General features: G+C 41.8%; 2 protein-coding genes across 6 annotated transcripts in view; both read left to right on the top strand.

Annotated features, from left to right (window-relative positions):
* Nucleotides 1-25,902, top strand: part of lyrm1 (LYR motif containing 1) — an 862,750-nt gene that overhangs the window by 488,523 nt on the left and 348,325 nt on the right. The gene's annotated exons all lie outside the window — the stretch shown is intronic.
* mrtfba (myocardin related transcription factor Ba) overlaps nt 16,079-25,902 on the top strand; it is a 290,981-nt gene continuing 281,157 nt past the window's right edge. For all 5 annotated transcript variants that reach the window (XM_078559102.1, XM_078559106.1, XM_078559104.1 and 2 more), the window contains exon 1: nt 16,079-16,186. The gene's annotated coding sequence lies outside the window, so the exon portion shown is untranslated. The remainder of the gene's footprint in view (nt 16,187-25,902) is intronic.

The following is a 25,902-nucleotide window of genomic DNA, read 5'->3' as shown; positions in this document are numbered from 1 at the left end:
GCTGGCTGATCAATCACCCAAGTGCCCAATTGTGCTACAAAGGATCACACGGTTTCACGCAATCATCAATTATATTCTTCTGTCATTGATTGAAGTATATGAGATCCTGAACGGCCTTGACCAGGTTGCCATAGAAAGGATGTTTCCTTTTGTGGGTGAGTCCAGAACCAGGGGGCACTGTTTTAAAATTAGGGGTAGCCCATTTAGGACAGAGATGAGGAAAAAGTTTTCCTGAGGGTTGTGAGACTTTGGAACTCTCTGCCTCAGAAGGCGGTGGAAGCGAGCCCTTTGAATATTTTTAAGGCAGAGGTAGATAGATTCTTGTTAGGTAGGGAATCAAAGGTTATCAAGGGTAGATGGGAATGTGGAATTCAAAACACAAACAGATCTTATTGAATGGTGGAGCAGGCTCGAGGGGCTGAATGGCCAACTTCTATTTCGAATGTTCGTATGTATCAGGAGGCACTATTTTGGCATCACTACTCCTTGAAAAGACGATGGCTTACCTCCTTTGTCCCACAACAGGATAACCACTTGTTCATCATTAGACAACTGATGAGCATAGGTTTAAGCCTCTTGCTTTGTTTCAGCAGGTACCAGAAGCTCCTCACTATTGTGAGAAATGCAACTTGCCATAAAACATGAATGAATGCACTGCCATTAATCTCCAGACTACAGTATGGGCATGCTGTACTAATTGGGTCTGCATTGTCACCTGGATTCAGTAACAGTGGCTCCTATAAGCAGACACCACACCCCTTACTACAAGCAGTTTACCTTACCTCTCTAATAGATGAGAGGGTTTATAATGATGAAGTCTCTCATGCATACCTGATACTGCAGCTTTACACACACCCATCAAACGTTTCCCCTATTATCTGAAAGTGGACTAATCAGTACACAAGACTATTGAGGTAAATTGTAAACCAGTAAACTGGTTTATTACGTATGTGCAATAAGAAAACAATTTTCAGTGAAATTCTATTGATCTCTATTGCTCCTCATAACATGAAAAGTAACAAATTATTAAAATGGATAGATTTATTATTAAACCGGAGCCTGACTCTAGTTTGCTTATATTGCTATCATTGAGTGCCATCTAGTGATAGTGCTTGCACAGTGCCTTTTTTGCAGGTGACGGATAAGAAGTTAACTTCTGAACATAACACATTGGCATTAAAGAGCATTGTCTTTGCTCAGAATAATGGGTTCTATCATCTGTTGATTTGATTCTCAGAAAATTAGTACCATAACACCCACGTATGCCTTTGTTCATCATAGTCAGCACCGTGGAGTGAATAAACTGCAATGTTTACAGTTAAAATTGTACAATCTCTCGGTGATCAGTTAACTTGAGCATTTACCAGCCATAGGTAATGCACTGCCAAAACAATTGGGGAGAAAAAGCGGACGAAAGAAACGACCTAGAACACCCCATTGCATTAGTAAAAATATCACCCTACATATGAGGCCTGACTTAGCTTTACGGATATTGGTTTGATTAGGAAATAAGCATTCACAACAACTGAAACTGTATTTTTCTATGCTTATCATCCTCCTTGACTCTGTCACTGTGGCCATTGTTAAGGGTTGGTAACCTTAAAGAGTACAGAAACCACATCCAGACTTAGGATCCTCTACATGAAATGTTGGAGCGGGGTTAGACGACATCAAGCAATGTTTATGCACTTACCTGAATGTCTATCTAAACTTTTCAAGGTTAGGAAGGAAGTTTTTAAGCTTTCTTACATTTACTGTTGTGCCAATTGTTCAGGACTGCGGCACAATTAACAACCATTCATTCACTTTTATTTTTCCCTTTTCTGGCACATTTAATATGCAAATTGCAGGCAGCACAGAAAATGTTAAGGTTTTAAATGGGTTTCCCATTGAAAAGGCTGACAGGAGTTCCCAATTTATTTTGCGATGGAATGTGTTGTGAATGGATTTATATTTAAATAGCAAGATAAACAGCTATTTCAGAAGCAAAAAATTGGGGGTTGGTTAGAATACATGAATTTACATCCATATAAATGAGGAGCTGGGAGATGCAAAACTTAGTGATACAGTGCCAGCAAAGGCAGGAGACAGCATGACAACTTTATATCGACTGGTTCCATTATAAAATTAGACCATAGGAATTTATAACTGAAAAAGTTGTCACAAAAGCGTAACAAAATGTAACAATAAGAAGGTAAAGTTTCATAGACGGCACACAACAGATAGCTGTATCAGCCTTGAAATCCTACAGGGGTTCTCCTACTCAGCATAACCTTGGCAGTAGATCAGCAAAAACGTGGAAACAGCATGAAGTGTGCCCACTTCTAAAAGTGACATTTCACCACTTATTGCGTGTCTGTTCCTTATTCTTGCCTTTGTAAGGTAAGTAAATTGCTTTGTAGAAATTATGTATTGTGCTGGATTGTCTTCGTCGCAATAATAAAAGCAAAATACTGCGGATGCCGGGGATCTGAAGTGAAAACAGAAAGTGCTGGAAAAACTCAGCAGGCCACAGAATTGAATCATGGAATTGTTACAGTGTAGGTGGAGGCCATTCGGCCCATCGTGTCTGCACCGGCTCTCTGAGCATTTTAACTTAGTACCGATCTCCTGCCTTTTCCCAGTAACCCTGCACATTATTTCTATTTAGATAATCATACAATGACCTCTTGAATGCCTCACTCAACCTGCCTCCAACACACTCCAGGCAGTGCATTCCAAACTCTCTAACTACTCACTGGGTGAAAAAAATTTTCTCACCTCGCATTTGCTCTTTTTGCAAAACACTTTAAATCTGTGCCCTCTGGTTCTCGATCCATTTATGAGTGGAAACCGTTTTTCCCTGTCTACTCTGTCCAGGCCCCTCATTATTTTGAAAACTTCTATCACGCCTCCTCTCAGCTCTCTCCTCTCCAAGGAAAACAGTCCCAACTTCTCCAATCTTTCCTCATAACTGAAGTGTCTCATCCCTAGAACCATTCTCGTAAAACTCTTCTGCACTCTCTCCAATGTCTTAACATCCTTCCTATAGTGTAGCACCCAGAACTGTACACAAAACAGTCTGAGGTCTAACCAGTGTCTTACAAAGGTTCATCATAACCTCCCTGCTCTTGTATTCTATGCATCTATTAATGAAACCTAGAATACTGTATGCTTTAGAAACAGCTCTCTACCTGTCTTGCCACCTTTAAAGAATTATGTACATATACACTCAGGTCTCTCTGCTCCTGCACACCCTTTAGAATTATACTGTCCCTTTATTTTATACTGTCTCTCCATGTTCTTTGCACCAATGTGTATCACCTCACACTTCTCAGCATTGAACTTCATCAGGGGAAGGTGGTGGCACAGTGGTATTGTCGCTGGACTGGGGACCTGGGTTCAAATCCCACCATGGCAAATTGTCAAAGTTGAATTCGATAAAAAATCTGGAATTAAAATTCTAATGATGACCATGAAACCATTGTCGTAAAAACCCATCTGGCTCATTAATGTCCTTTAGGGAAGGAAACCTGCCATCCTTATCTGGTCTGGCCTACATGTGACTCCAGACCCACAGCAATGTGGTTTTCAGTGTGTACCTCAGCCATGCCTTCATGTGTAAATCCCCTTTTTGGTTCCTAATCAGCCGTACACTTCCTTTTACCACCCTTTTATATTGATGTGCTTGTAGAATACTTTGGGATTTCCTTTTATGTTAGCTGCCAGTCTTTATCCATAATCCCTCTTTGCTTCTCGTAATTGCTTTTTCATATCCCTTCTGAACCTTCTGTATTCAGCTTGGTTCTCAATTGTATTTGCTACCTGACACCTATCATAAGCACACTTCTTCTCCTTTAACTTAATTTCTATCTCCTTTGTTATCCAGGGAGCTATGGATTTGTTTGTCCTACCCTTCCCTTTTGAGGGAACACACCTTGACTGTGTCCAAACCATCTCCTCTTTGAAGGTAGCCCATTGTTCAGCTACTGTTTCTCCCGCAACCTTTGGTTCCGTCTATCCAGCCCAGCTCTGTTCTTGGCCCAGCTCCGTTCTTGCCCCATTGATGTCTGCTCTCTGTCAGATGATTATTCTCACTCTGGATTGACCAATGTCATTTTCTACCATCATCCTAAACGTTATGATACAATGATCACTGTCCCCTAAATGTTCCCCCACTGTCACTTGATCTACACGGTCCACCTCATTCCCAAGAACCAGTCTAGCAGCGCCTCCTTTCTTGTTGGACTGGACATATACTGCTGTAGGAAATTCTCCTGAACACAATCTAGGAACGTTTGTCCCTCACTGCCCCTTACACTACCACTATCCCAGTCCACATACAGGTAATTAAAGTTCCCCATTATAACTACCTTACGATGTTTACACCTCTCTGTAATTTCCTTGTAGATTTGTTCCTCTATGTCCTTCCCACTAACTGATGGTCTATACATTACACCGAGCAATGTAATTGCACCCTTCTTATTCCTTAGCTGTAGTCCGATGTTTGCCACTCTCTATTTGAGAAGGACAAGTTGCTCCTTTCCCTCCTGTTGTGCTGTAATCTGCTCTTGGCAAGACACAGTATCAATTATCATGAATTTATGTTCCTGCTGACAGCGGGAGTAGGACTTCAAAACAAATTACAAAATCCTGATCCATCCTGGCTTCAAGGCAACAGCTGGGATGAAATCTGTCGTGCAAGTGATCTCCCAAGCTTACAAGGACTAAGGGATCATTTCTCTAAGTCTAGTGGAGAATGGCACAAGATCTATGAAAGTAAAGACTCGCACGTTGTCCTTTTACCAAATCCATGGGATCACAAAATCAATGAACCTCAGAAGATGATTGTTCTGTGGGCGTTTAGACTGGATAAGATCATCCCAGCTGTGGCAAATTTCGTTGTTGAAAAACTGGGGAAGATGTTTGTGGCACCACCTCCACATGCTTGATTTAGCAATGAATTATGCAGATTCTACTGCCACAATACCACTATCATTTATACTTTTGCCAGGGGCTGATCCAATGGCAAGTTTATTGAAGTTAACAAGTGATAAGAATATGCATTGAGGTCAGTTCCAGTCCATCTCACTTGGTCAGGGACAAAGTCCAATTGCAGCCAAAATGGTTAAAGTGCTTGACGGCACTTGGGTGTGTCTGCAGAGTTGCCACCTGGCTGTGTCCTGGATGCCAACACTGGAAAAGATTTGTGAATAATTCAGCAGTGAGACCTGCCACCCAGTCTTTAGGCTCTGGCTCACTAGTTACCTATCTCCTAAGTTTCATGTGACCATATTGCAGAAAGGTGTGAAGATGACTAACGAACCTCCCAGTGGTCTCCGATTAAACCTACTCCAATCCTACCTCACTGACCCTCTCTCTGACCCCACTTTTTTCAATAGCTGCATTAGAAAGGGACTGGTCTGGCAGAAACTTCTTTTTGGACTTTGCTTTTTTCCATGCCATTGTACAGGAGAGGAGAAAGTTTGGTCCTCTTGGCTGGAATATTCCATATGGATTTAATGAGTCTGACCTGCATATCAGTGTTAGGCAGTTGCAGCTCTTCATTAATGAGTATGACAGTGTACCATTTGATGCAATCACATATCTGACCGGTGAACGTAATTATGGGGGCCATATGACAGATGACTAGGACAGCCATCTACTGATGACAATTCTGGCAGATGTTTACAATTCTGAGCTGATAGGAAACCCAAGGTACTCATTTTCCCCCAGTGCACCCCCCAAAAGGAAACTATGACAACTACATCGACTTAATTAAGAAACTACCTGCGCCTCAGCACCCAGAGGTCTTTGGAATGCATGAAAATGTAAAAGTATCGAAGGATCTACAACAAACCAAGATGATGTCTGACTCAGTGCTACTAACACAGGGAGCTCGTGGACAGGGAGGTCCATTTGGCTCCAGTGATCATGTACTACATGATATTGCAACAGATATCCTGGATAAGCTGCCTAAAGATTGTGATATTGAACAAGCATTGATCAAATACCCAGTAAAATATGAAGAAAGCATGAACACAGCATTAGTGCGGGAGATGGAGCGATTTAATAATTTAATCCAAACAACACGATTCACCCTTCAGAGCCTGCAGAAAGCAATTAAAGGTTAGTGGTGATGAATTCACAGCTGGAAGCACTGGCAGGAAGTCTGCTTATTGGAAAACTGCCTGATCAATGGGCTCAACACTCTTATCCCAGCCTTAATCATTGGGAAGCTATGTCACCGACTTTTTTGGCCCAGCCACAATTCCTGCAAAACCGATTTGATAATGAAAAGCTCCATGTCTTCTGGTTGCCTGGGTTCCTCTTTACCCAGGCCTTCCTGACTGGAGTCACGCAGAACTACGCCAGAAAGTACACTACCCGACCCGCTGTGATTTGAGTATGAGGTCCTGTCCACAGACACAGCATTGAAATCGCCACCAGATGGAGCTTACACTCATGGAACTTTCCTAGACGGTGCCCGATGGGATCGAGAGAGAGAGAGGGTTAATGGCTGAACAACTTCCAAATGTCCTCTTTGATTTTCAGGTCTGGCAGCACCTGTGTGGAGTGAGACCGATTTAACATTTGGAGTCCGATATGACTCTTCTTTGGAACTGTACCTTTGCCACAAACCTGTTGTAGCCAGTAATCCCATGAAGCATCAGCCGAGTTGATGACTGTTTTACGAGTTGAGTCTACACAAAAATGTGATAATAGTTCTTTAAAAATGCAGCCATATGGCAATGGCTAAATAACCTACTTCCAGCTATCTGTCAGTACTGTATATTGGAAAGTTTTAGCTCAATGAATACATAGTGCAAATTAGAGCTTCCTTCTAATTGGAACTTCCTGCTAATTTGCACAATGTAATCTTTCATGGCCATATAATCCAGGCTGTCGCTTCGGTGCAGTACTGAGGAAGAGCTGCATTGTTATTTGGTTAAGATGTTGCGCCAAGGCCGCAACTGCCAGTTCAGGTGGGTATAAAATATTCTATGGCATTATTTGAAGAAGGGCAGTCCTCCCAGTGTCAGGGCAAACATTTATCCCTCAGCCAACGCTACTAAAAACAGACTAAGTTCATTCTTTTGCTGTTGTGGGATTTTGCTATGTGCAAACTGGCTGCCATGTTTACCTAAATAACCACAGCAACTCCATTTTAAAGTAACTTACTGGTTGTTAAACATTTTGAGTCATTCTGAGGCTGTGATAATGTGCCATATAAACACAAGTCCTTTTTTCTGAAAAGAAAACATTTGCAGTAAATTGAAACCAATGTAATTGACAATGCAAATTTCCCATTTGACAATGGATCTCTGTTGTCTCTGATTAACTCTAATGACCTCCCCAGCTAATGTTGGAAGCGATGTGTACGAAACCACATCTTGCAACACAGCTTTTTGGCATAGCAATAAGCTAGATAATCAGATCATAGCTATAATAATTACGATCTTCAACACAAATGTGTTGTGTAGATTTTAATTGAAACTGTTAACTGATATGGCTCTGAGCACAATGCACATTCCTAATATACCAACATGAAATATATGAATTACTCGCTGTTTTGGGATCCTATGTTATCCTTTAGTCTGGCTACACCAGCTTTTCTTTCAATGTTCCAGTTGGTCATAACTCTGTTCTCTTCAGAATTGTTTTCTTCTCGCTGACAGATGCAGAAAAGGTCACCACTACCAAGAGTCACCATTACATTCCTCGCTGTAAAGAAATATTTAAGGGCTTGTAAAATACGAAGAGACCAAGCTATTGTTCAGGTCACTACTAACTATAAAAGAATGTTGTGAACCACAATGTTAACCAGTTCCATTCTATCAAAGCAGATATTGTTCCTTCTGTAATAAAAATAGATCACTTAACAACTGAAAGAGCAAGATAGGTTAACATTTCAAGTGTAACTGGAGTCCTGATAAAGCAGGACATCTAAATGTTAACCTCATTTTTATTTTTTGGACACTTGCCTCCTGTACATTTTTCTTCATTATTTCCGATTTTGACTATTAACAACAACAACTTGCATTTATATGGTGCCCTTAATGCAAAAAAAAAAATCCCAAGGCACTTTGCAAAGGTGTAAGGAAAATAATGCTGAACTGAAGGAGGTATTAAGAAGTGTTACAAATAGGTTGGTTGATGAGGTGGGTTTTAAGGAGTGATTTAAGGGAGGAGAGTGGGGTGGAGAGTAGGAAGTGTTTAGGGAGGTAACTCCAGAGCGAGGGGCCTAGATACTTGAAGATACAGCCACCTGTGGGTGAGGCAAAGGGAGACAGAAAAGTGCAAGAGAAACTGAGAATGTTGGCTTATTGAACTGGCGAAGGTTAAAGAGATAGGGTGGGAAGAGGTAATGGAGGGATTTAAACACAAGTATAGGAATTTTAAATTGAAGGCTTTGGGGGGATTGACTACCAACATAGGTCAGCAAGGACATAGGTGGTGGGCATGTAGGCCTTGGTGTGGGAAAGGATATGGACAGCAGAGTTTTGGAAGTGGAAATTGGGAAACCAGCCAGGAAAGCATTGAAATAGTTGAGTTTGCAGGTGACCATAAGCATGGATGAGGGTGGCAAATGGTCTGTAGGAGGGGCAAAGGCAGATGATGTTACAGAGGTGGAACCAGGTGGTCTTTGTGATGCAGAGTTTGGAAGTACAACCAGAGTCCAGCAGGATACCTAAGTTGTAAATGGTCTGGTTGGGCCTGAGTGAGTTGCTGGAAGTGGGGCGGAATTGGTGGCAAGGGCGTGATGTTTCTGGAAGTTCCAAAAGCAATGACTTTAGTCTTACCAGTGTTTAACCGGTGCAGATTGCAGCTCATCCAAGGCTGAATGTTGGACAAGCAATCTGACAAAACAGAAACAGCAGAGAGGCTAAGAGAAATGGTGGAGAGATAGTACTGGGTGTAGTCAGCATGCACTTGCAAGTTGACCACACGCCTTCTTCAGATGATATCGCCAAGGGGAAGCATGTAGGTGAAGAAGAGGAGGGGGACAACGATAAACTATTGGAGGACTCCAGAACAATAGTGTTGGGGTGTGACGAGAAACCTTTGCTGGAGATGCTTTGGCTATAATTGTGTAGACAGAAACAAGAAAAGTCCCACTGAGCTGCACTACAAAGATTTACAGGGCTACAGGAAAAAGGCAGGGGAGTGGGGCGAGCTGAGTTGCTCTAGCAGAGAGCTGGCACAGACATGACAGGCTGAATGGTCTCCTGTGCTAGAAAAATTCTATGATTCTATTAAAGGAGGTGTTGGGGGATAATGGTATGGTTGAGCCACAAAGGTTGCAGAGTGGACTGGGAGGGATGATGCACCACAGTCATGTATAACTTTGACTAGTGTCACTTTGGTGCGGTGGTGAGGGCAGAAATTTGAAAGCGAGGAATTGTGGGAGAAAGACAAGACTAGATGTGGGATATAACCATTGGCCTTTCATATTGCATTTTTTTTACACTTTGTTCTTACATTTTCTAACTCTAGAGGGTACTGTTGAATTCTGAATTGCAACAACACAAGCTCTGGCTGTTTAGATAGTTTTGTAAATAAATTTACAGCGTATAGCGCAGTCCAAACCATGGATCAAACATTTACTGATTTCTTTGCAACTTGCTAACATCATAAGCTTTGGAGTTTTTTTTTCGAAATATGAATTTTTTTGTTTCGTATTTTTGTCGCATGATTCAGTAATTAAAACTGATACACTTGGGATCAGTAATACTGTTCAGCATTCCCTGCAGGAGCATCTGGATTTAGAAAATGCAAAATACAGTCACTCCAATGGATACTTCAGCACCTTGGCTGACCGATTACAGAACAGCAATGGCAAAAAAGTAAAATAATCCTGGGTATTTTGAGACCTATTCTGCAATTCACACACTAAAACCTGGTGACGCTAATTTTTTGCATGTAGCTTAACGATAACAAGTTGGCCCAGATTTTGTGATTGGAATAACCGTGAGCCTATCGGTGTCCACTGTTATTAAAGAATAAAGGAGAAACATCAGATTTCAGCATCCACCTATGTGCAGTTATATGTGGAAATCAAGAAGCTCCTGTCCGAGTTTCCTGGTCCTTCACAACCCTCGCTACAGTGGTACCTCACTGATAGATTCAGCATTAAAATACATGAAAGGCGTGAAGTTCCTGTACTTATCCACTGATTACCCAACAAACAGCCTATAAGAAATTAGGGCTGGTTCTTTCAGGCGCAAGTACAATTTTAATAGCATGATAAGTTTTAATTTAATTTTTACAGGGAGATGATGACGGAGTGGCAATGTCACTGGACGAGAGGTCCAGGCTAATGCTATAGAGATATGACTTCAAATCCCACCATGGTAGCTGGTGGAATTTGAATTCTGTTAATAAATCTGGAATATAAAGCTAATCTCAGTAATGGTGACTGTGAAACTATCATCGATTGTTGTGAAAACCCATCTGAACACTAATTTCCTTTAGGGAAGAAAATCTCCCATCCTTACCTGGTCTGGCCTAAATATGAGTCCAGATCACAGCAATGTGATTGACCCTTAACTGCCCCCTGAAATGGCCTAGCAAGCCACTCAGTTCAAAAGCAATTAGGGATGGGCAACAAATGCTGGCCTTGCCAGTGACGCCCACATCCCATGAAAAAATAAAGAAAAGCTACTGCCAAACCTTTCTTGCACTAAAAATTTAATTCTATAATGTGGAGACTAAATCCTTCAGAATTTAATTATTGTTGGAGATGTAAAGAAAATTAAAGTTTTACCTTTACTTTCTTTTTTCTTTCTCTATTTTTAATCCACCTTTCTTTCCCTCTCTACTTTGCTTTCTGTGCATAATTTTGCATTGAATTAAATATTCTATTTTATACTTCCTGGTTTTTCAATCTGATTGGTTGAAGTGATACACGAAGCAGCTGTTCCCCTTAGTTGAAGGATCGGTCACAAGGGGGCATAAGTTCAAGGTGAGGGGCAGGAGGTTTGGGGGATGTGAGAAAAAGCTTTTTTACCCAGAGGGTGGTGACGGTCTGGAATGCACTGCCTGGGAGGGTGGTGGAGGCGGGTTGCCTCACATCCTTTAAAAAGTACCTGGATGAGCACTTGGCACGTCATAACATTCAGGGCTATGGACCAAGTGCTGTAAAATGGGATTAGGTAGGTAGGTCAGGTGTTTCTCACGTGTCGGTGCAGACTCGATGGGCCGAAGGGCCTCTTCTGCACTGTGATTCTGTGATTCTCCAAGTAATGGGTCTAATCCTCCAGGCCCCATTAATGATCCAGAGTGAGTATTCTGCCATCAACAGTGTCCTGGGACTTCTGCAGACGCCCTGGCTCAGGTCTTATTGAATTTGCCACATAGAGTTGACTTAGTTCCAAACTTCCCTCATCAGACACGTCATCCTGAATCTGAGTCAGCCTCAAAGACACTCTGCTTTCATCCCCACTCTACTCTTCTATTTCTTCTCCCATCCACCCTCAAAGCAGGAGAAAAGAACCATCAACAAAAAGCTTCCTCCAATCCCCACAAAGTGGTACTCTGACTAAAACTCTTCTTGGCATTTAATTCTCTGCCACTCATGAGGCACTACTTTGGTTTTGCTGAAAAAGAGACATGCTGTCGAAACTTTTTGTCTTACACTCATCAGGACAGGTGCAATAATACCAAATTTCATAGGGAACAACAATTTATACTGCATGAGAGAAGGGTGCTGATTGGTTAGCAAGTGGACTCTGATTGGCAGAGGTATTGCCATAGAGAATACACCAGGGGGCAGTTATCCTGAGGGAGATCCAAGGTGACACATCTGATGAGAGAAGTTTGGAACCACAAGACAAAAAGCTTTCGCAGCATGTCTCTTTTTTCAGCCTAATGTATTCTCCATGGCAACACCTTGACCAATCAGAGCCCACTGGCCAACCAACCAGCACCCTTTTGTCATGGGATATAAATTGTTGTTCTCTTTGAAATTTGGTACTCTTGCATCTGTCCAGATGAGTGCAAGACAAAAAGCTTCAACAGCATGTCTCTTTTTTCTGGCAATGCTCAAGTTTTGTACTACCAAGTGACTACTTTGTTTTTACTGTGTGGTAAAACAATGTGGCTTTGAAGAACCATTCACCACCCTGATGTCACCTTGAGCTTGCTGTGATGGGTAAGATTCAGTGAAATTGTTTGCACGATTCTTTCAAAGTACCATTCAATAGTCCATGGACTTATACTGAATAGATTGCACAATGATTTTGTTTCTTTGTATATTATGTGACATAAGGCAGCCAGAGGTATTTGTAGTGAAGACAGTTGTCATGAATTTGACCTTGGCAATTGTGTGGGATGTAGGCAGAGTAAATATAAATGAAACCAGAATGTTCTGTTGGCCATATAATGTTATATTGCATTGCAAGGAGTGGGTATTCGAAGAATGCAGACAGGCAGTCTTGCACAACTGAGGAGTCCAGTAGTCAAGGACAGTGTTTGCAAAATGGTATATTCTATACTTCTTAGAAGCTATCAACAATTTCCTGTCCACCATCAATCATCTTGAAACTTGAATTAATGTGTGGACCATAATCTTCAAGGTCTTGCATAATAAATGTGATTTTTTTCAAGATAATTGCTGATGGGCAGGAAGTTATCAAAATGACCTCAAATCCCATTCTTCAACGCTAATGGTAATAAATGAAATTGAGAGTCTATGACATGAGTAATATAGCAACATTGACCTACCCACAATAGAAAACAGAAATCTTATGAAATGTCATCGATGTTACCTTCTTACTAAGATGGAGATGAGGAGGATTTTTTTTCTCTGAGAGTTGTTAGTGTTTGGAATTCTCTTCCCCAGGGAACAGTGGAGGCTGGGTCATTGAAAACATTCAAGGCTGAGTTATACAGATGTTTGATTGACAAGGGAGTTAAGGGTTATGGGGGCCAGGAAGGAAACTGGAGGTAAGACCACAATCCGATCAGCCATTCTTACTGAATGGTGGAGCAGGTTCGAGGGGCCAAATGGCCTAATCCTGCTGCAATTTCTAATGTTCTTCTTGTGATTCTATTTTCATCACGTGTAGGAATGTCTTTAAACCTTTCAATTCTGTAATCTGAGTCCCCACCAAGGTACATAACCCCGTTATCTCTGGGAAAACTTAATGCCTGCATAATATTGAACCTCCTTTCTACATTTAGTGAAATTGTTTTCATTAGTGAATTGCACTAAAAAGAAAATCGCCAAGTAAATCATTTCCCTCAACATGTTTTCAACAACACTTGAGTATAGTGATTTTTGTGACAAGTAAGGAGGTGGGGGGAGGGCCTTGTATTTGGTTTAAATCTATTCCTGATGTGGAACAATTGGACTGCATTATCATCAGATCATTGAATAAATAAACATCAATCCTTAAATTATAATCCCACCTAACTCTGTAAATGAATGAGTGAATTCAGTTTTCTTAATGAAGTGACTGCCTCTGGATGGCTCTGCATGACTTTAGTTATGCAAGGAGAGGAGCCACTTTATTATAAGATCCTTTAACATATATGAGAGCAAGGCAAATGATTTATTTTGTGCTGGGAATGGTACTTTCTATTTTGATAACACTGCACAGAAAATCAGGATGTATCGAGAATGTTACTTCCATAATTTTATTTTAATCATCTCCTGAAAGCAGCTAACAAAAGAACCTTGTTCCCAAAAATCGAATGCCCTTCCAAACTTTAAAATAATAGAGAATTCAAGCTGAGGGAAGGGGAGGCTATTCCCCAATGTATAGCCCTCAATATTCACAAGTAGATGTTGAAAAATTATGGCTTTGGTAGTGGCTTCTTTATTATACATGAACCATCCTGTAACACTTAATACAAAAATGTGACACAGGAACTGTAAACACATATTTAACATTCCATTGAAAAGGGTGGGACATTTAGTGCTGAGACAAGAAATGAACATATTGTGTTAACCTCAATGTCATGTAACACAGGATAATACTTATATTGTAAGCACAATCTCATAGCTAGGACTATGAACAAAACTGCATTTGTTTAGTCAATATTATTTTTCTTTCTCCATCAAGTTTCCCATCTTATTTTCCACTCTGAGCTTTCTTATTTTGATAGCACAAGTCGGCGTATGGCCCCAAAAACAGCGCCAGACCTCCAATCGCCATTCTTCATATGGCAACATTTGCACAATAGAATAACCAGCTATAACATTCGAATAGTTTGTGCAGTAAGGTCTTTGTACAGGGCAGGTGGCATAGCTTTGTTTACGTTTTAAGACCAATATGGTTGGGCTTAAGTTTGAGATAAATGGGTTAGCCAAACACAAACAGCAGGAAGTGATAGTGTGCAGAAGCTAAGCCTGCTGTGAGCTAGAAATGAGGTAGGGAAAGCATATGAGTCATTAGGATAAGGTCAGGAGTGCAAGGCAATGGAGGAAATAAACAGCTTGAGTCTTTTTTTAAATTAGCATTTCCATTGGTTTACACAATAGCTTAACTTTACTTTTTTCATAAGGTAAAGGTTGATTGATGTCAAGTTATGAGATTTATTAAGATTCAAGCTTCCTGTTTACATTATCAATATACACATTTCAAAGTACGCTAGAGGGGTATCCTGCGTATATCCATCCTGCTGACCTTTATCAATACTGAACAGATTACCTTGGCATTGTGTGGTCATACATCATTAGGCTGCACTGCTGCAGTGGAGAGACTGCAGAGGAGAGCCATAAGGCTGATCAGTGTGTTTGGGGTTATGAAGGGTGATTGAAGAAATTTGGGGTTGTCAGCCTTGAAAGAAGATCCAAGAGGCACTTTTATAGAAGTATACAAGATAAATAGAATGGACAAAAGTAAATCCAGGAAATTACTTTGAAGTGAACGGGCTGGATTTCAAATTTTTTAAAATGCCTTGTTTAAATACAGGTCAGGTTGAAATTTGGATAATGCATCTTGAACAGTTTGGAAAATATCAGAAGTAGCAGCACAATCCAAGATAGATAATTGGTTTATTAAAAAATCATCGTGGTGGTATATGCTGAATTGTGATGATGATGTAAAACAAGCATTCAGTTATAGACAATCATTAAAATAAAAAATAAAGTATAAAATAATAAAATATTGCACAATTATTAACATTTCAGTACACAAATAATTAATGTGTTGCAAAATGCAGGTCTTCTTAATTTACAGAATGAAAATGAAAAGTCTGCATTTTGTATTAAAGTCCATGGATCACCTTATCAGGTGAGTTAATTACATTCTCACTCATTTACATACTATTTATGTGTTTTATAATTAGAATTTACTGATAATACAGAAAGTCTTGCAAAATTTGTACTGGAGTGCAATGTTCCCTTTAAAATTTTAAAGTTGCAGGTTCAATTTTGGGTTGCTGCTGTGCAATAGTAGCTTGGATGTAATGCTGCTCCACAGCTGCAATATTGCAGGTAGAGTTAATGCCTTGAATCAAATATGACTCCTTCGGAAGAAGTCATATTTGACTCAACACTGGCTCTGTTTCTCTGTCCACAGACGCTGCTGCCAGTATTTCTAGCACTTCCTGTTTTTATTTCAGCACCCAGCAGTATTCTTAGGGTTGACAACTATGATTAAATATATTCCTGGAGGTTTTAACACCTGACTTTCCCCATGCTCCAGCCTTTAGTCAGCCAACACATTCATCTTTGTGACGCACTGCCTTCTGACACCAACTGGAAAGCAAAAAGGCTCATTGCCCAACTGGATGAAGCTTCACTGTCAAACCAATCTTTTTCCCATTTTCAATATTGGTATATCTGGTTAAAGAGAAATGTTCAAAGAAAATGAAAAAAAAACAATCTGTTTAATGTCCCGAATGATATTTCTCCAGGGTTGCACACAGCAGTAACCTTCAATTACAAAATCTTCAAATCCTAAAACTCTGCTTTGATATTATTGCAACATTCCTGGGACCCACCACGTGCGCTTTCCTCGCCCCGCCCCCTCCCCCTCCCCCCCGTCCCGACGCGCAGGCGGCGACCAGGGCGGGGCGGTGATCACGCGCCTGCGTCAGACACGCTTGCGGCGACGGCGTCAGGGCCCCACCTCAGACGCGCTGACGTCAGGCCGCGGCGCTCATTGGCATAGTGCGAGCGCGGGGGTTTGTGGGAGCGAGCGCCGGGCTGACAGCTGCTGCCTCCCGATGCGCCTTGAGGTACCTCAGCGCCCAGGTGAGTGGGACGCGCGCCGGTCTCGGGCTCGGCGGCTGGGCAGGTGTGCGCAGGCCTCAGTGGGTGCTGGCCGGAGGCGCTCTCCCGCCCGCCCTCTCTGGGTCTGTGCGCCTCAGTAAACGTTTCCATGGTGATAGATGGTGCTGCGCTGTCATTAAAGGGGAGGGAGAGGGTGAGTGAGGGAGGGGGTGTGAGGGAGGAGGAGAGGAGGAGGAGGAGGAGGACGAGGAGGAGGGGGCGGGTGTTGAGGTTTTCACGGTTGCCGGGGTGGGGGCTGCTCCCTCTGGGCCAATTTCCCCCTTTAATCCCAGCCTCCTCGATAGGGTCATCCGCTCCCCCCACCACCCCTCCCCATCCCCGGCCCTGCTACCAGGTGATGCTATGGCATCATTTCCAAGAGGTATTTCCCCCCCCCCCCCCCCCCCTCCAACCCCTCACCTTTTCAGCCCCTTCCTCCAGTGATCTCCGCCCGAACGCTTCAGCATCCATCCCGCCACCGGGAATCCTGCCCTGATCACACACACACACATTGGCTCAGACTCAGCAATGTTCAGAGGCATGTGCCTGCTGCCCTGGTTGGAGCAAACACTGTGCAGATTCCTGTCAGCTGATGGGACGGTTCAAGCGGCTGAAAATTCACTATTTCCTTTGGTTGGACTTTTGTCAGCTCATTAGGAATTGCTCTTTGCGTCCACATCGTGTGGGGGGGGGGGGGTGGTTTTGTAGTGCTGAATGAAATGGCAGAAGAAATCTCAAATCTCATGTTGGTTCTCCCCCCCCCCCCTCTCATGAAAAGATCGAGAATGAGAGGGCACAGATTTAAAGTAATGAAGTAAGGAGTGGTGAAGGTCTGGAATGCACTGCCTGAGAGTGTGATGGGGGCAGGTTCAGTTGAAGCATTCAAAAGGGACTTCGACTGTTATCTGATAAGGAAGAGTGTGCAGGGTTGTGAGGAGAAGGTGGGAGAATGGCTCATTCAGTAAATTGCTCATTCGGAGAGCTGGTGCAGACATTATGGACTGAATGGCCTTCTGCACTGTGATGACTCTGCTAGATCTGCCCAGTTTCAAAGAATGTCTTACCAATATTTATGCTCTAACACAAGAAACTAACTGAGAATGGGGTCATGAGGTCTATTTATGGTTAAGTGAGTTAACAAATTGCATAACAGTACTTATAGGGAACATACATGTATCAAAGGGTGTAGAATAATTTATATGTTCAGTTATAGCAAAATATTGCTGTGGCGAGAAGTACCCATCTCATTCAGTTCTCATAATCTTATTGTCTGCTTTATTTCATGAGTTGAACTGTTCCTTAGAGTCCAGGACATTTAAGATTTCACCCAACCACATGTGAAGTGAACATTTTCTACTATTGTTATTGCCTTCTGGCTTCTCTTGATTGTCATGTACTTGATTACAGATGGGCCAGAAACTGATTGATTGTTTTATTTAAAATTGTGGTTACCACTAGACGTAGCAATGTATGCAGTATAAACCTGTAAGGACCATGTCAAAAAGACAATTCTAATCCACAAGAGAAGGTCCAGAACCGCTGGAATAAACAAAATGTCACAGTCCTAAAAGGCCCCATTGGCATTTTTCCACTCCTGGGACAGCATCATGGATATAGTGAATAGCACTTATAAATTAGGTGTTTTTTTACTGTCAAGGTAGTCCTGTAAGCTGGTCATGAATATATCATTCCTGCATTTGAGGGACTGGTAACTAATTTGCTTCTGCAATGTTGTTTGGCATTGAATAGAATTTAAAATTCTGGTTGTTTCCCATCTTGAAACAGTGTGAAGAATACTCATAGGGGAGAATAACACCAGTTAATGAAATTAATATTTGAAAACTATGACTCATCTTGCTAGAAGAACTGGAAATTGATTAAGAAAGAAAGACTCACGTTTTATTTATTTATTTAGTTCTTTCACGGGATGTGGGCGTCACTGGCTAGTGCAGCATTTTTATTGCCCATTCCTAATTGGAGTTGTGAAGGTGGTGATGAGCTACCTCCTTGAACTGCTGCAGTTCATGTGGTGTAGGTGCATCTACAGTGCCGTTAGGGAGGAAGTTCCAGGATTTTGATCTGACGTCAGTGAAGCAATGGGCTGTGACTTGGAGGGGAACTTGCAGGTGGTGGTGTTCCTATGCATCCGCTGCCCTTGTCCTGTGTGCTAGAGGTCGCAGGTTTAGAAGTTGCTGTCAAGGGAGTGTCAAGGGTTTGCATGTTACTCAAATAGATGCAAAGATAAGCAACCACAATTTTATCAACTCACATAACAATTACCAATCTTAATTCCTCATGGAGTGTCTTTTGTGACATCAATTTCAGACAATGTAAAAAATGCATCATAAGCATAAAAATGTTCTTATTTGCCCCTACATATTTTGTTTGTTTCTAAAGAGGAATTTTGATTCCTGATTATAAAGAAGTTTTTGAATTTATTTAGAGGCTATAACTTTATCCCTAATTTGAATTAGGTTTATTTTTCATGCCTATATATAAAGCGGCAGTGGAGGAGGTTATGCAATGTACTGCTTATTGCATCCAAATGGTGCAGTTATTAGCAAAACAAAAGCATGATTGAATGGCGGAGCAGACTTGATGGGCCGAATGGCCTAATTTCTGCTCCTATTGCCTTATGGTCTAAAAGTGGATGTCAGTGGCATTTTGCTTGATGCCTACTTTACTGAACCAAAATCAAGTTTTCAGTGGCTTAGTCCAGGAATCTGCTTTTGGCACCTTTCTCAAACAGAGGCTGGGACCTGTTTTCTGTGGGACCAAATGACGTTTCTGTTATCGATATTGCCTTTCTAGCCCTGAGATTGGTAGGGGCCAGGTCTATCGAGCTCAGGCGTACTTTTTGAAATTTTAGAGCTTTGTATACACTTGACACTTCCAGGAAATGGATCTTTGTGGAATCTGCAATGTCATACCAGTGGTTGATATATATTGCCTAACATTAGCGTGGACTCAAAGATTTAATTTCCTTCCTGAAATCATGTAGATGGGAGGTGTTGAAAAGACTCCACAGTTTCAAACTGATTTACTTATCTGATGCACAGAGCTGGTGACTTGAGGTAGTTTTTGTTTTCATTAGATGCAGGACTATCTTTTGTAACTGTCCTTTATTTAATTGAATGGTCAAGACACCTCCTATTCAGAAATATTCTAAAGCCTTCCTAAAATTTAATATTTGAGTTTACCATTGTGTAAAGAAACAAGGCAATTTGGCAAATACTTTTTCTGTAGTTTCTTATATGTCATTATAGTTTAGTTGCAGCTAGTAGGTAAGGTTTCCAAATGCATTCATGCTTTTTACATGATTGATTCTTTGATGTAATTGAGCTATGTAAATTCTCTAAAGTGACTGATTTTTTAAATAAGATTCTGAATTCTACAAACTGATAAAGTAGTAATTACCTTTGGCTGCCCCTGATTATTCTTTATTATACGGGTAGTGATTACTTCAATACAATTTTCATGAATTACTTGGAAATTTCAAATTACTGAAAATGCTCGTTGACTTGCCATAATTTGTAGGATTGTTGTAGACGTTTTTGGAGGGTTGGGTGGGGTGGATGTTGAGGAAAGGAGCAAAGAGATTCTGGACCTGCCAGCAATCATGGAGGCTCAAATAAAATGCAAGCATTAATAATAAAACAATAGAATCATACTGTTGACTTAGTTTTAGGCTTGTAATCATTTGTCTTTCTCAAATTTTTAGCATTTGCTCTGTAAGTAACTAGACATAGTGAAGATTTTATCATGAGTATCAGCCATTCATTCAGGTGGTCTGCCTGAAGGCAGGCCCTTGGCTTATTGTCTGCTGATGCTTCATTGTGAACCATTTTCCTGTCAGTTTTTTGTCAGTGGTGGTTTGCCTTTGCCTTCACTCTCAGGCAGAGTGAGGAGCAAATCCCAAGTCTATCTCGGCCAGAACGGGAATCAAACCCGAGCTGTTGGTGTTATCCTGAACCCCACATGCTAGCCGTCTAGCCAACTGGCCCCCATAAAATTAAGTTTACACTGAAAAAAATAAAAGAATTTGCATTTACAACCTTTCACAACCTCTGCGTACCCCAAAGCGCTTTACAGTCAATGTAACACATTTATATTTTAGTAATTATTGTAATGTAGGAAATGTGGCAGCCAATTTGGCCACAGCAAAGTCTTATGAGCAGCAATGTGATAATGACCAGGTAATGTTTTCCTGATGTTGGTGAGGACACCTGAGAGAACTCCCCTGTTCTTCAAAACACATGGGATCATTTATGTCCACTTGAGAGGGCAGTTTAAAGTCTCGGTTTAAAGTGTCATCCATAGGACTGTACCTCTGACAGTCCCTTAGTACTGCTCAGGTGTTAGCCTGGTTTATGTACTCAAGTCTTTGATGTAAGACTTGGCGCACAACCTTTTGACTCAGGAGATGCTGCCACTGAGCTGTGGCAGACACACCATAAAATAAATAAATTGAACCTTCTATATGACCATGCCAGTATTTCCTAATAAAACCTTATCTTGTATTATCAATGCTCTAATTGTTAATGGCTCTAATAGCACATAAATACACACCCCCAATGACATGGATGTTAGGATGATTTTAGTGGAGGTTTGGATTCTTAAGCAAATTGTCAGAAGCTACAGATAAAGAATTTAGAAAATGCGCTGGGGACTTCATTTTGGAATAAATTCACCACCAATTATGGAAGCATCTATAGGTTTGATCATTGTATATATGTCTGTTATTTAACCGTAGCAATTACATATCTCACAATTTTTGAGGATTCGAACATTTTAAAAATGATCTCCGACACTTGGTACAATAAGAGATAAGCTGATGAGATAGATGGCAATTTTATTCTCTTTCAATGGTGCAATCTAATCAGGTTTCACTGTCATCCAGAATATTGAGGAACAATCACTGCACAAAATGGTGTACACATCACACCAAGTGCCATAAGGTGGAAAAACAATTGTACAATACAGGGGAATATAAGAACAAACAGTGCTGCCTTACACTGATGGATTCCCCACCAGCCTCCAATAGAAATCTTTATATTTCAAGCATTTTAGTGAAAACCATCAGCAGCCTAGGTGAGTTCAACAAATTGCAGCACTACCTCATTTACCCACTGTTGAAATTGGGGTTGGCATTGGTGGCAATGAACTTGGAGGAAAACGGCATTAGTCTGCTGGTAAGTTGTACCTTCAATTCAGAATGTACAGCTGTGGGGTTAAAAAGAATTTTGCATCAGTGACTTGGAGGTAAATCCTACCTTCAAGTCCAAACCAACTGTCTATTGTATATACATTTAAACTTGAAAAATGGCAAATCCTGCTTTTAATGCCACAATTAACATAATAAATAGGATGTGTAAAAGTAGACTGAGGACAGAATTGGATTAGGCGAATAGCCTTATCAATTTTCATTGTTCAGGCTTTCATATCAAAGATCACTGTTTGGCAAGGCACTGCCACCACATGTGGGACCATACGCCAGCTTGAGTTGTCATTGTCGGGAGGTGTAATGGGAGAATGTTGGCATACACATTTGCAGGAATAAGATAAATAGTAAATGATAGATTCTAATTATAGCACAGTCCTGCAATTTTCAGTATTGTGTTTCTTTGAACACTACTGAATGATAGTGCAGACCCTCATTTTAACAGTGCTTGACAATCAGGCAGATTGCAACAGAAGTGTTTTATTGGAGTCCCTGAAAGCGCAGACATTGAAAACTCTGATCTTAATATGAGTGTTAGCCTTTATAGTCTCCACATCGGTGCCTAATTCAACATGTTAATCTAATCAAGTTAGCAAAGGCAGGTATTGATTTTAACACTGCTCTTTACAATATCTGTAATTCCATGACTTGAACTAATATGTTTAACATATGTTATGGTTATGTATTTAGTAAATTAAATATTTTACCAAAATTTTTACTTTAGAATAGAAATGGCAACGAACTGTACAAATTTAGAAAAAATCTTGCCTTTATATTTAGTACCAGGTTATGTGCTTGCTGTACACAATTTGGCCGACACATTTCCTTTCATTACAACAGTGACTACATTTCATAAGCAATTAATTGGCTGTGGACCAACCTGAGGTTGTGGAGGTGCTATATAAATGCAAGTTGGTTCTCCTTGTAGGTTGCACAGAAGGTAGCAATATTTAAAAGTTGAGAGGTGACACTTACACACATGATGCACTGACAAGAGAATTCAAGTTCACTTCGACACGTAAAACATTGGGAGAATCCTCCTTGTTGCTACCCCTTGATTTGAGAATGACATCTATTCAGGGTCTTCATGTGACAGAATAGGCTGATTCTCATCCCACAGATCTTCGGGCACATGGGACAGGATGTCCCGCAAAGTAGTGGAGGACTTGTTTCCTTTTCTTCCTCTGCTGCCGCTCTGCCTCATCATTAAGACGTTTTGACCCAAAGCGTGATGCAGCATGATGGACAAGTTGTCATCATTTTGAACGATTGGTAACAAGCTGATCCCAGTCATTAATGTCAATGCTGCCCTGCTTCAAAGAGAGCTTCAGAGTTCATTTGAAGCATTTTCTTTGTCCTCTCTTGGCCATTTGAAAGTTGATAAAACATGACTTGGTGAAGGAGATGCTTTTTGGCCATCCGGACACAGTCCTGTCCATTGAAGTTGATTTTGCAGGAGTTTTGCCTGAATGCTTGTGGATATGGCTTCAAAAAGGACACTAGAGTTTGTTCAACGGTTCTCCCATTGAATCCAGAGGATGTGGTGGAGGCACTGCTGATGGAATTTCTCCAGCACTCTAATGTGTCACTGATACACAGTCCAGGTCTCACTGCAGTGCAGGAATGTGGTGACAACAACCGCTCTGTACACTAGGACTTTTGTTGACTTCTGGAGGTCTTTGATGTCAAACACGTTGCTGTAGTTTGTGGAAGGCTGAACTGAAGCAGCTGATCCGGTGTTGGATCTCCTCATCAATGGTGGCCTTTTTGAGAAAATTGGCTGCCAAGATATGGGAAGCGCTCAACATATTCCAGAGTCGCTCTTTCAATATATATGGGAGGGAGATGGAATATTTGGCTGACTGTTGATATGAGTTATGTTTTGGCAACATTCATGGACAGGTTGAGTTTCTTGTATGCAGAATTGAAGAGATTGGAAGTGGCTTGCAAATCTGGTGCAGGGTGGGCATAGACACTGCAGTCATCTACAAACTTTAGATCATGTATATCTATGGTGGTCAGTTTAGTTTTGGCACAGAGGTGACTGAGGTGAAAGAGCTTTTCATCTGGACTGTAATGCTGAAATCAGAGGGCAGTTGACCTTTGAGCTGAATAGCCACTGTCAGGTAGATTGCAAATAGCCAGGGGCTATCCTTGCTTGACCCCGGTTTGGATGATAATGGTGTCTGTTTCAGATCTCCCACTCCAGACAGTTGCAGTCATGTCATCATGAAACAATTGCAGGATTGTGATTAAGTTTCTTGGACATCTAAACTTCTGGAGCACAATTCACAGAGCCTCGTGATTTACTGGGTTCCTGGTGGTGTTCTCAACATTTTCATGGATTTGTCTGGGAATAAAGACCATGTTGGAGGTTCCTCTGGAAGATCTGTGTCTCTGGGAGGATTTCCCCAGCTACAGGAAGTTGGCAGTTCAGGCGAATGGTGTCAGGATTTTTCCTGCTGTGGACAAGATGGAAATACCTCGATTGTTTACCCACCATGATTTATCTCCCTTCTTGAAGATAGTTCCAATCGACACTGTCCTGAAGTTGGTTGAGGGTGGGGGAGAGAGCCTAGTGTGAATGTTAATGAATGGGTGAATGGGAAGGGTGGTAGGGTGGGTGAGGTAAGTGGATAGGGTGGCAGGTAGGGGGGTGCGCTGGGTAGTCAGGTTGGGGGTTAGCATGGTCCAGTGGGCTGGTTGAGTCAGGAGATTGGTTTGGAGGTAGTCTGGCCCGGTCTGAAGAAGTGGTCAGATTGGATCGGGGAGGCATCAGTGTGAATGATTCGGGTGTCACTTGTGTAGTTACCCAGGAGTTAGGCTGGGATTTTTCTGTCTAACGTTTTGGTAACAATCAAGGTAGGTACATCGGAATTATCCAAAGTCTCCGACTCGCAAAGGGCCGTGGGGCCCATTGCAAGTTCAAAGTTACCAGATAATTCCCATGGAGGTCAGCACATTGGGATGTCGTGAGTTCCCATTGTGCATCTTGGGTCGTATGTCCGATCTTCAATGATCCGGCCACCGGAGGATTGGGATCAAAAGATGAGTCTCAAGGTGTTAATGACAATAGCAGAATCATTACTAATCATTGCTGTCCAGAAAATTTGGGAGGCAGCAGCTATGATCTGAAATTTTTGAACTGAGCCCAGAAAGCTGTAAGATGTTGGTTTTGAAGGCTAAGGTGCACAGGAGACCAGTGACAGAGAGGCCGGAGTGGAGTGGAGATTTAAATTGACAGGTGACCAGATGCACACTGTGTCGCTTGCAGACTGAACAGTGTTTTGTGAAGCAATCGTCCAGACATCTCCCCAGTGTAGAGGAGATTGCATTGTGAACAGAGATTACAATATATTAAATTGAAAGAAGTACAAACATGAAAGGAGTGTTTGGAGCCCAACATGGTGGGAAGGGAGGAGTCGTAGAGGTCTACAGCATAGAAAAAAGGCCCTTCGGCCCATCGAGTCTGCGCTGGTCAAACCAGTACCTAACTATTCTAATCCCATTTTCCAGCACTCGGCCCATAGCCTTGTATGCCATGGCATCGCAAGTGCACATCCAAATACTTCTTAAATGCTATGAGGGTTTCTGCCTCTACCACCCTTTCAGGCAGTGAGTTCCAGATTCCCGCCACCCTCTAGGTGAAAACATTTTTCCTCACACCCCTCTAAACCTCCTGCCCCTTACCTTAAATCTATGCCTCCTGGTTATTGATCCCTCCACCAAGGGGAAAAGTTCCTTCCTGTCTACCCTATCCATGCCCCTCATAATTTTATACTACTCAATCATGTCAACCCTCAATCTCCTCTGCTCCAGGGAAAATAACCCCAGTCTATCCTATCTCTCCGCATAACTAAGACTCTCCAGCCAGGCAACATCCTGGTAAATCTCCTCTGCACTCTCTCTAGTGCAACCACATCCTTCCTATAATGTGGATTCCAGAACTGCACGCAAAACTCTAGCTGTGGCCTAACCAGCGTTTTATGCAGTGGCAGCGTAACCTCCCTGCTCTTATGTTCTGTGCCTCGGCTAATAAAGGCAAGTATCCCATATGTCGTCTTAACCACCTTACCTACCTGTCCTGCAACCTTAAGGGACTAGTGGTCATGTACACCAAGGTCCCTCTAACCTTTGGTACTTCCCAGGGTCCTACCATTCATTGTGTATTCCCGTGCCTTGTTTGTCCTGCCCAAGTGCATCACCTCACACTTATCCGGATTAAATTCCATTTGCCACTGATCAGCCCATCTCACTAGCCTGTCTATATCCTTCTATAATCTAAGGCTATCCTCCTCACTACCACCCCACCAATTTTCGTGTCATCCCTGAACTTACTGATCAACCCTCCTACATTCAAGTCTAAATCATTTATATATACAGCAAGGGGCTCAACACCGATCCTTGTGGAACCCCACTGGACACAGGCATCCAGTCACAAAAACACCCCCTCGACCATCACCCCCTGCTTCCTGCC

This window comes from Cetorhinus maximus, chromosome 15, assembly GCF_964194155.1.
Source record: "Cetorhinus maximus chromosome 15, sCetMax3.hap1.1, whole genome shotgun sequence".
Lineage (NCBI taxonomy): Eukaryota > Metazoa > Chordata > Chondrichthyes > Lamniformes > Cetorhinidae > Cetorhinus > Cetorhinus maximus.
The sequence above is the reverse complement of the archived record's forward strand: the minus strand, read 5'-3'. Positions and strand labels throughout refer to the sequence as shown.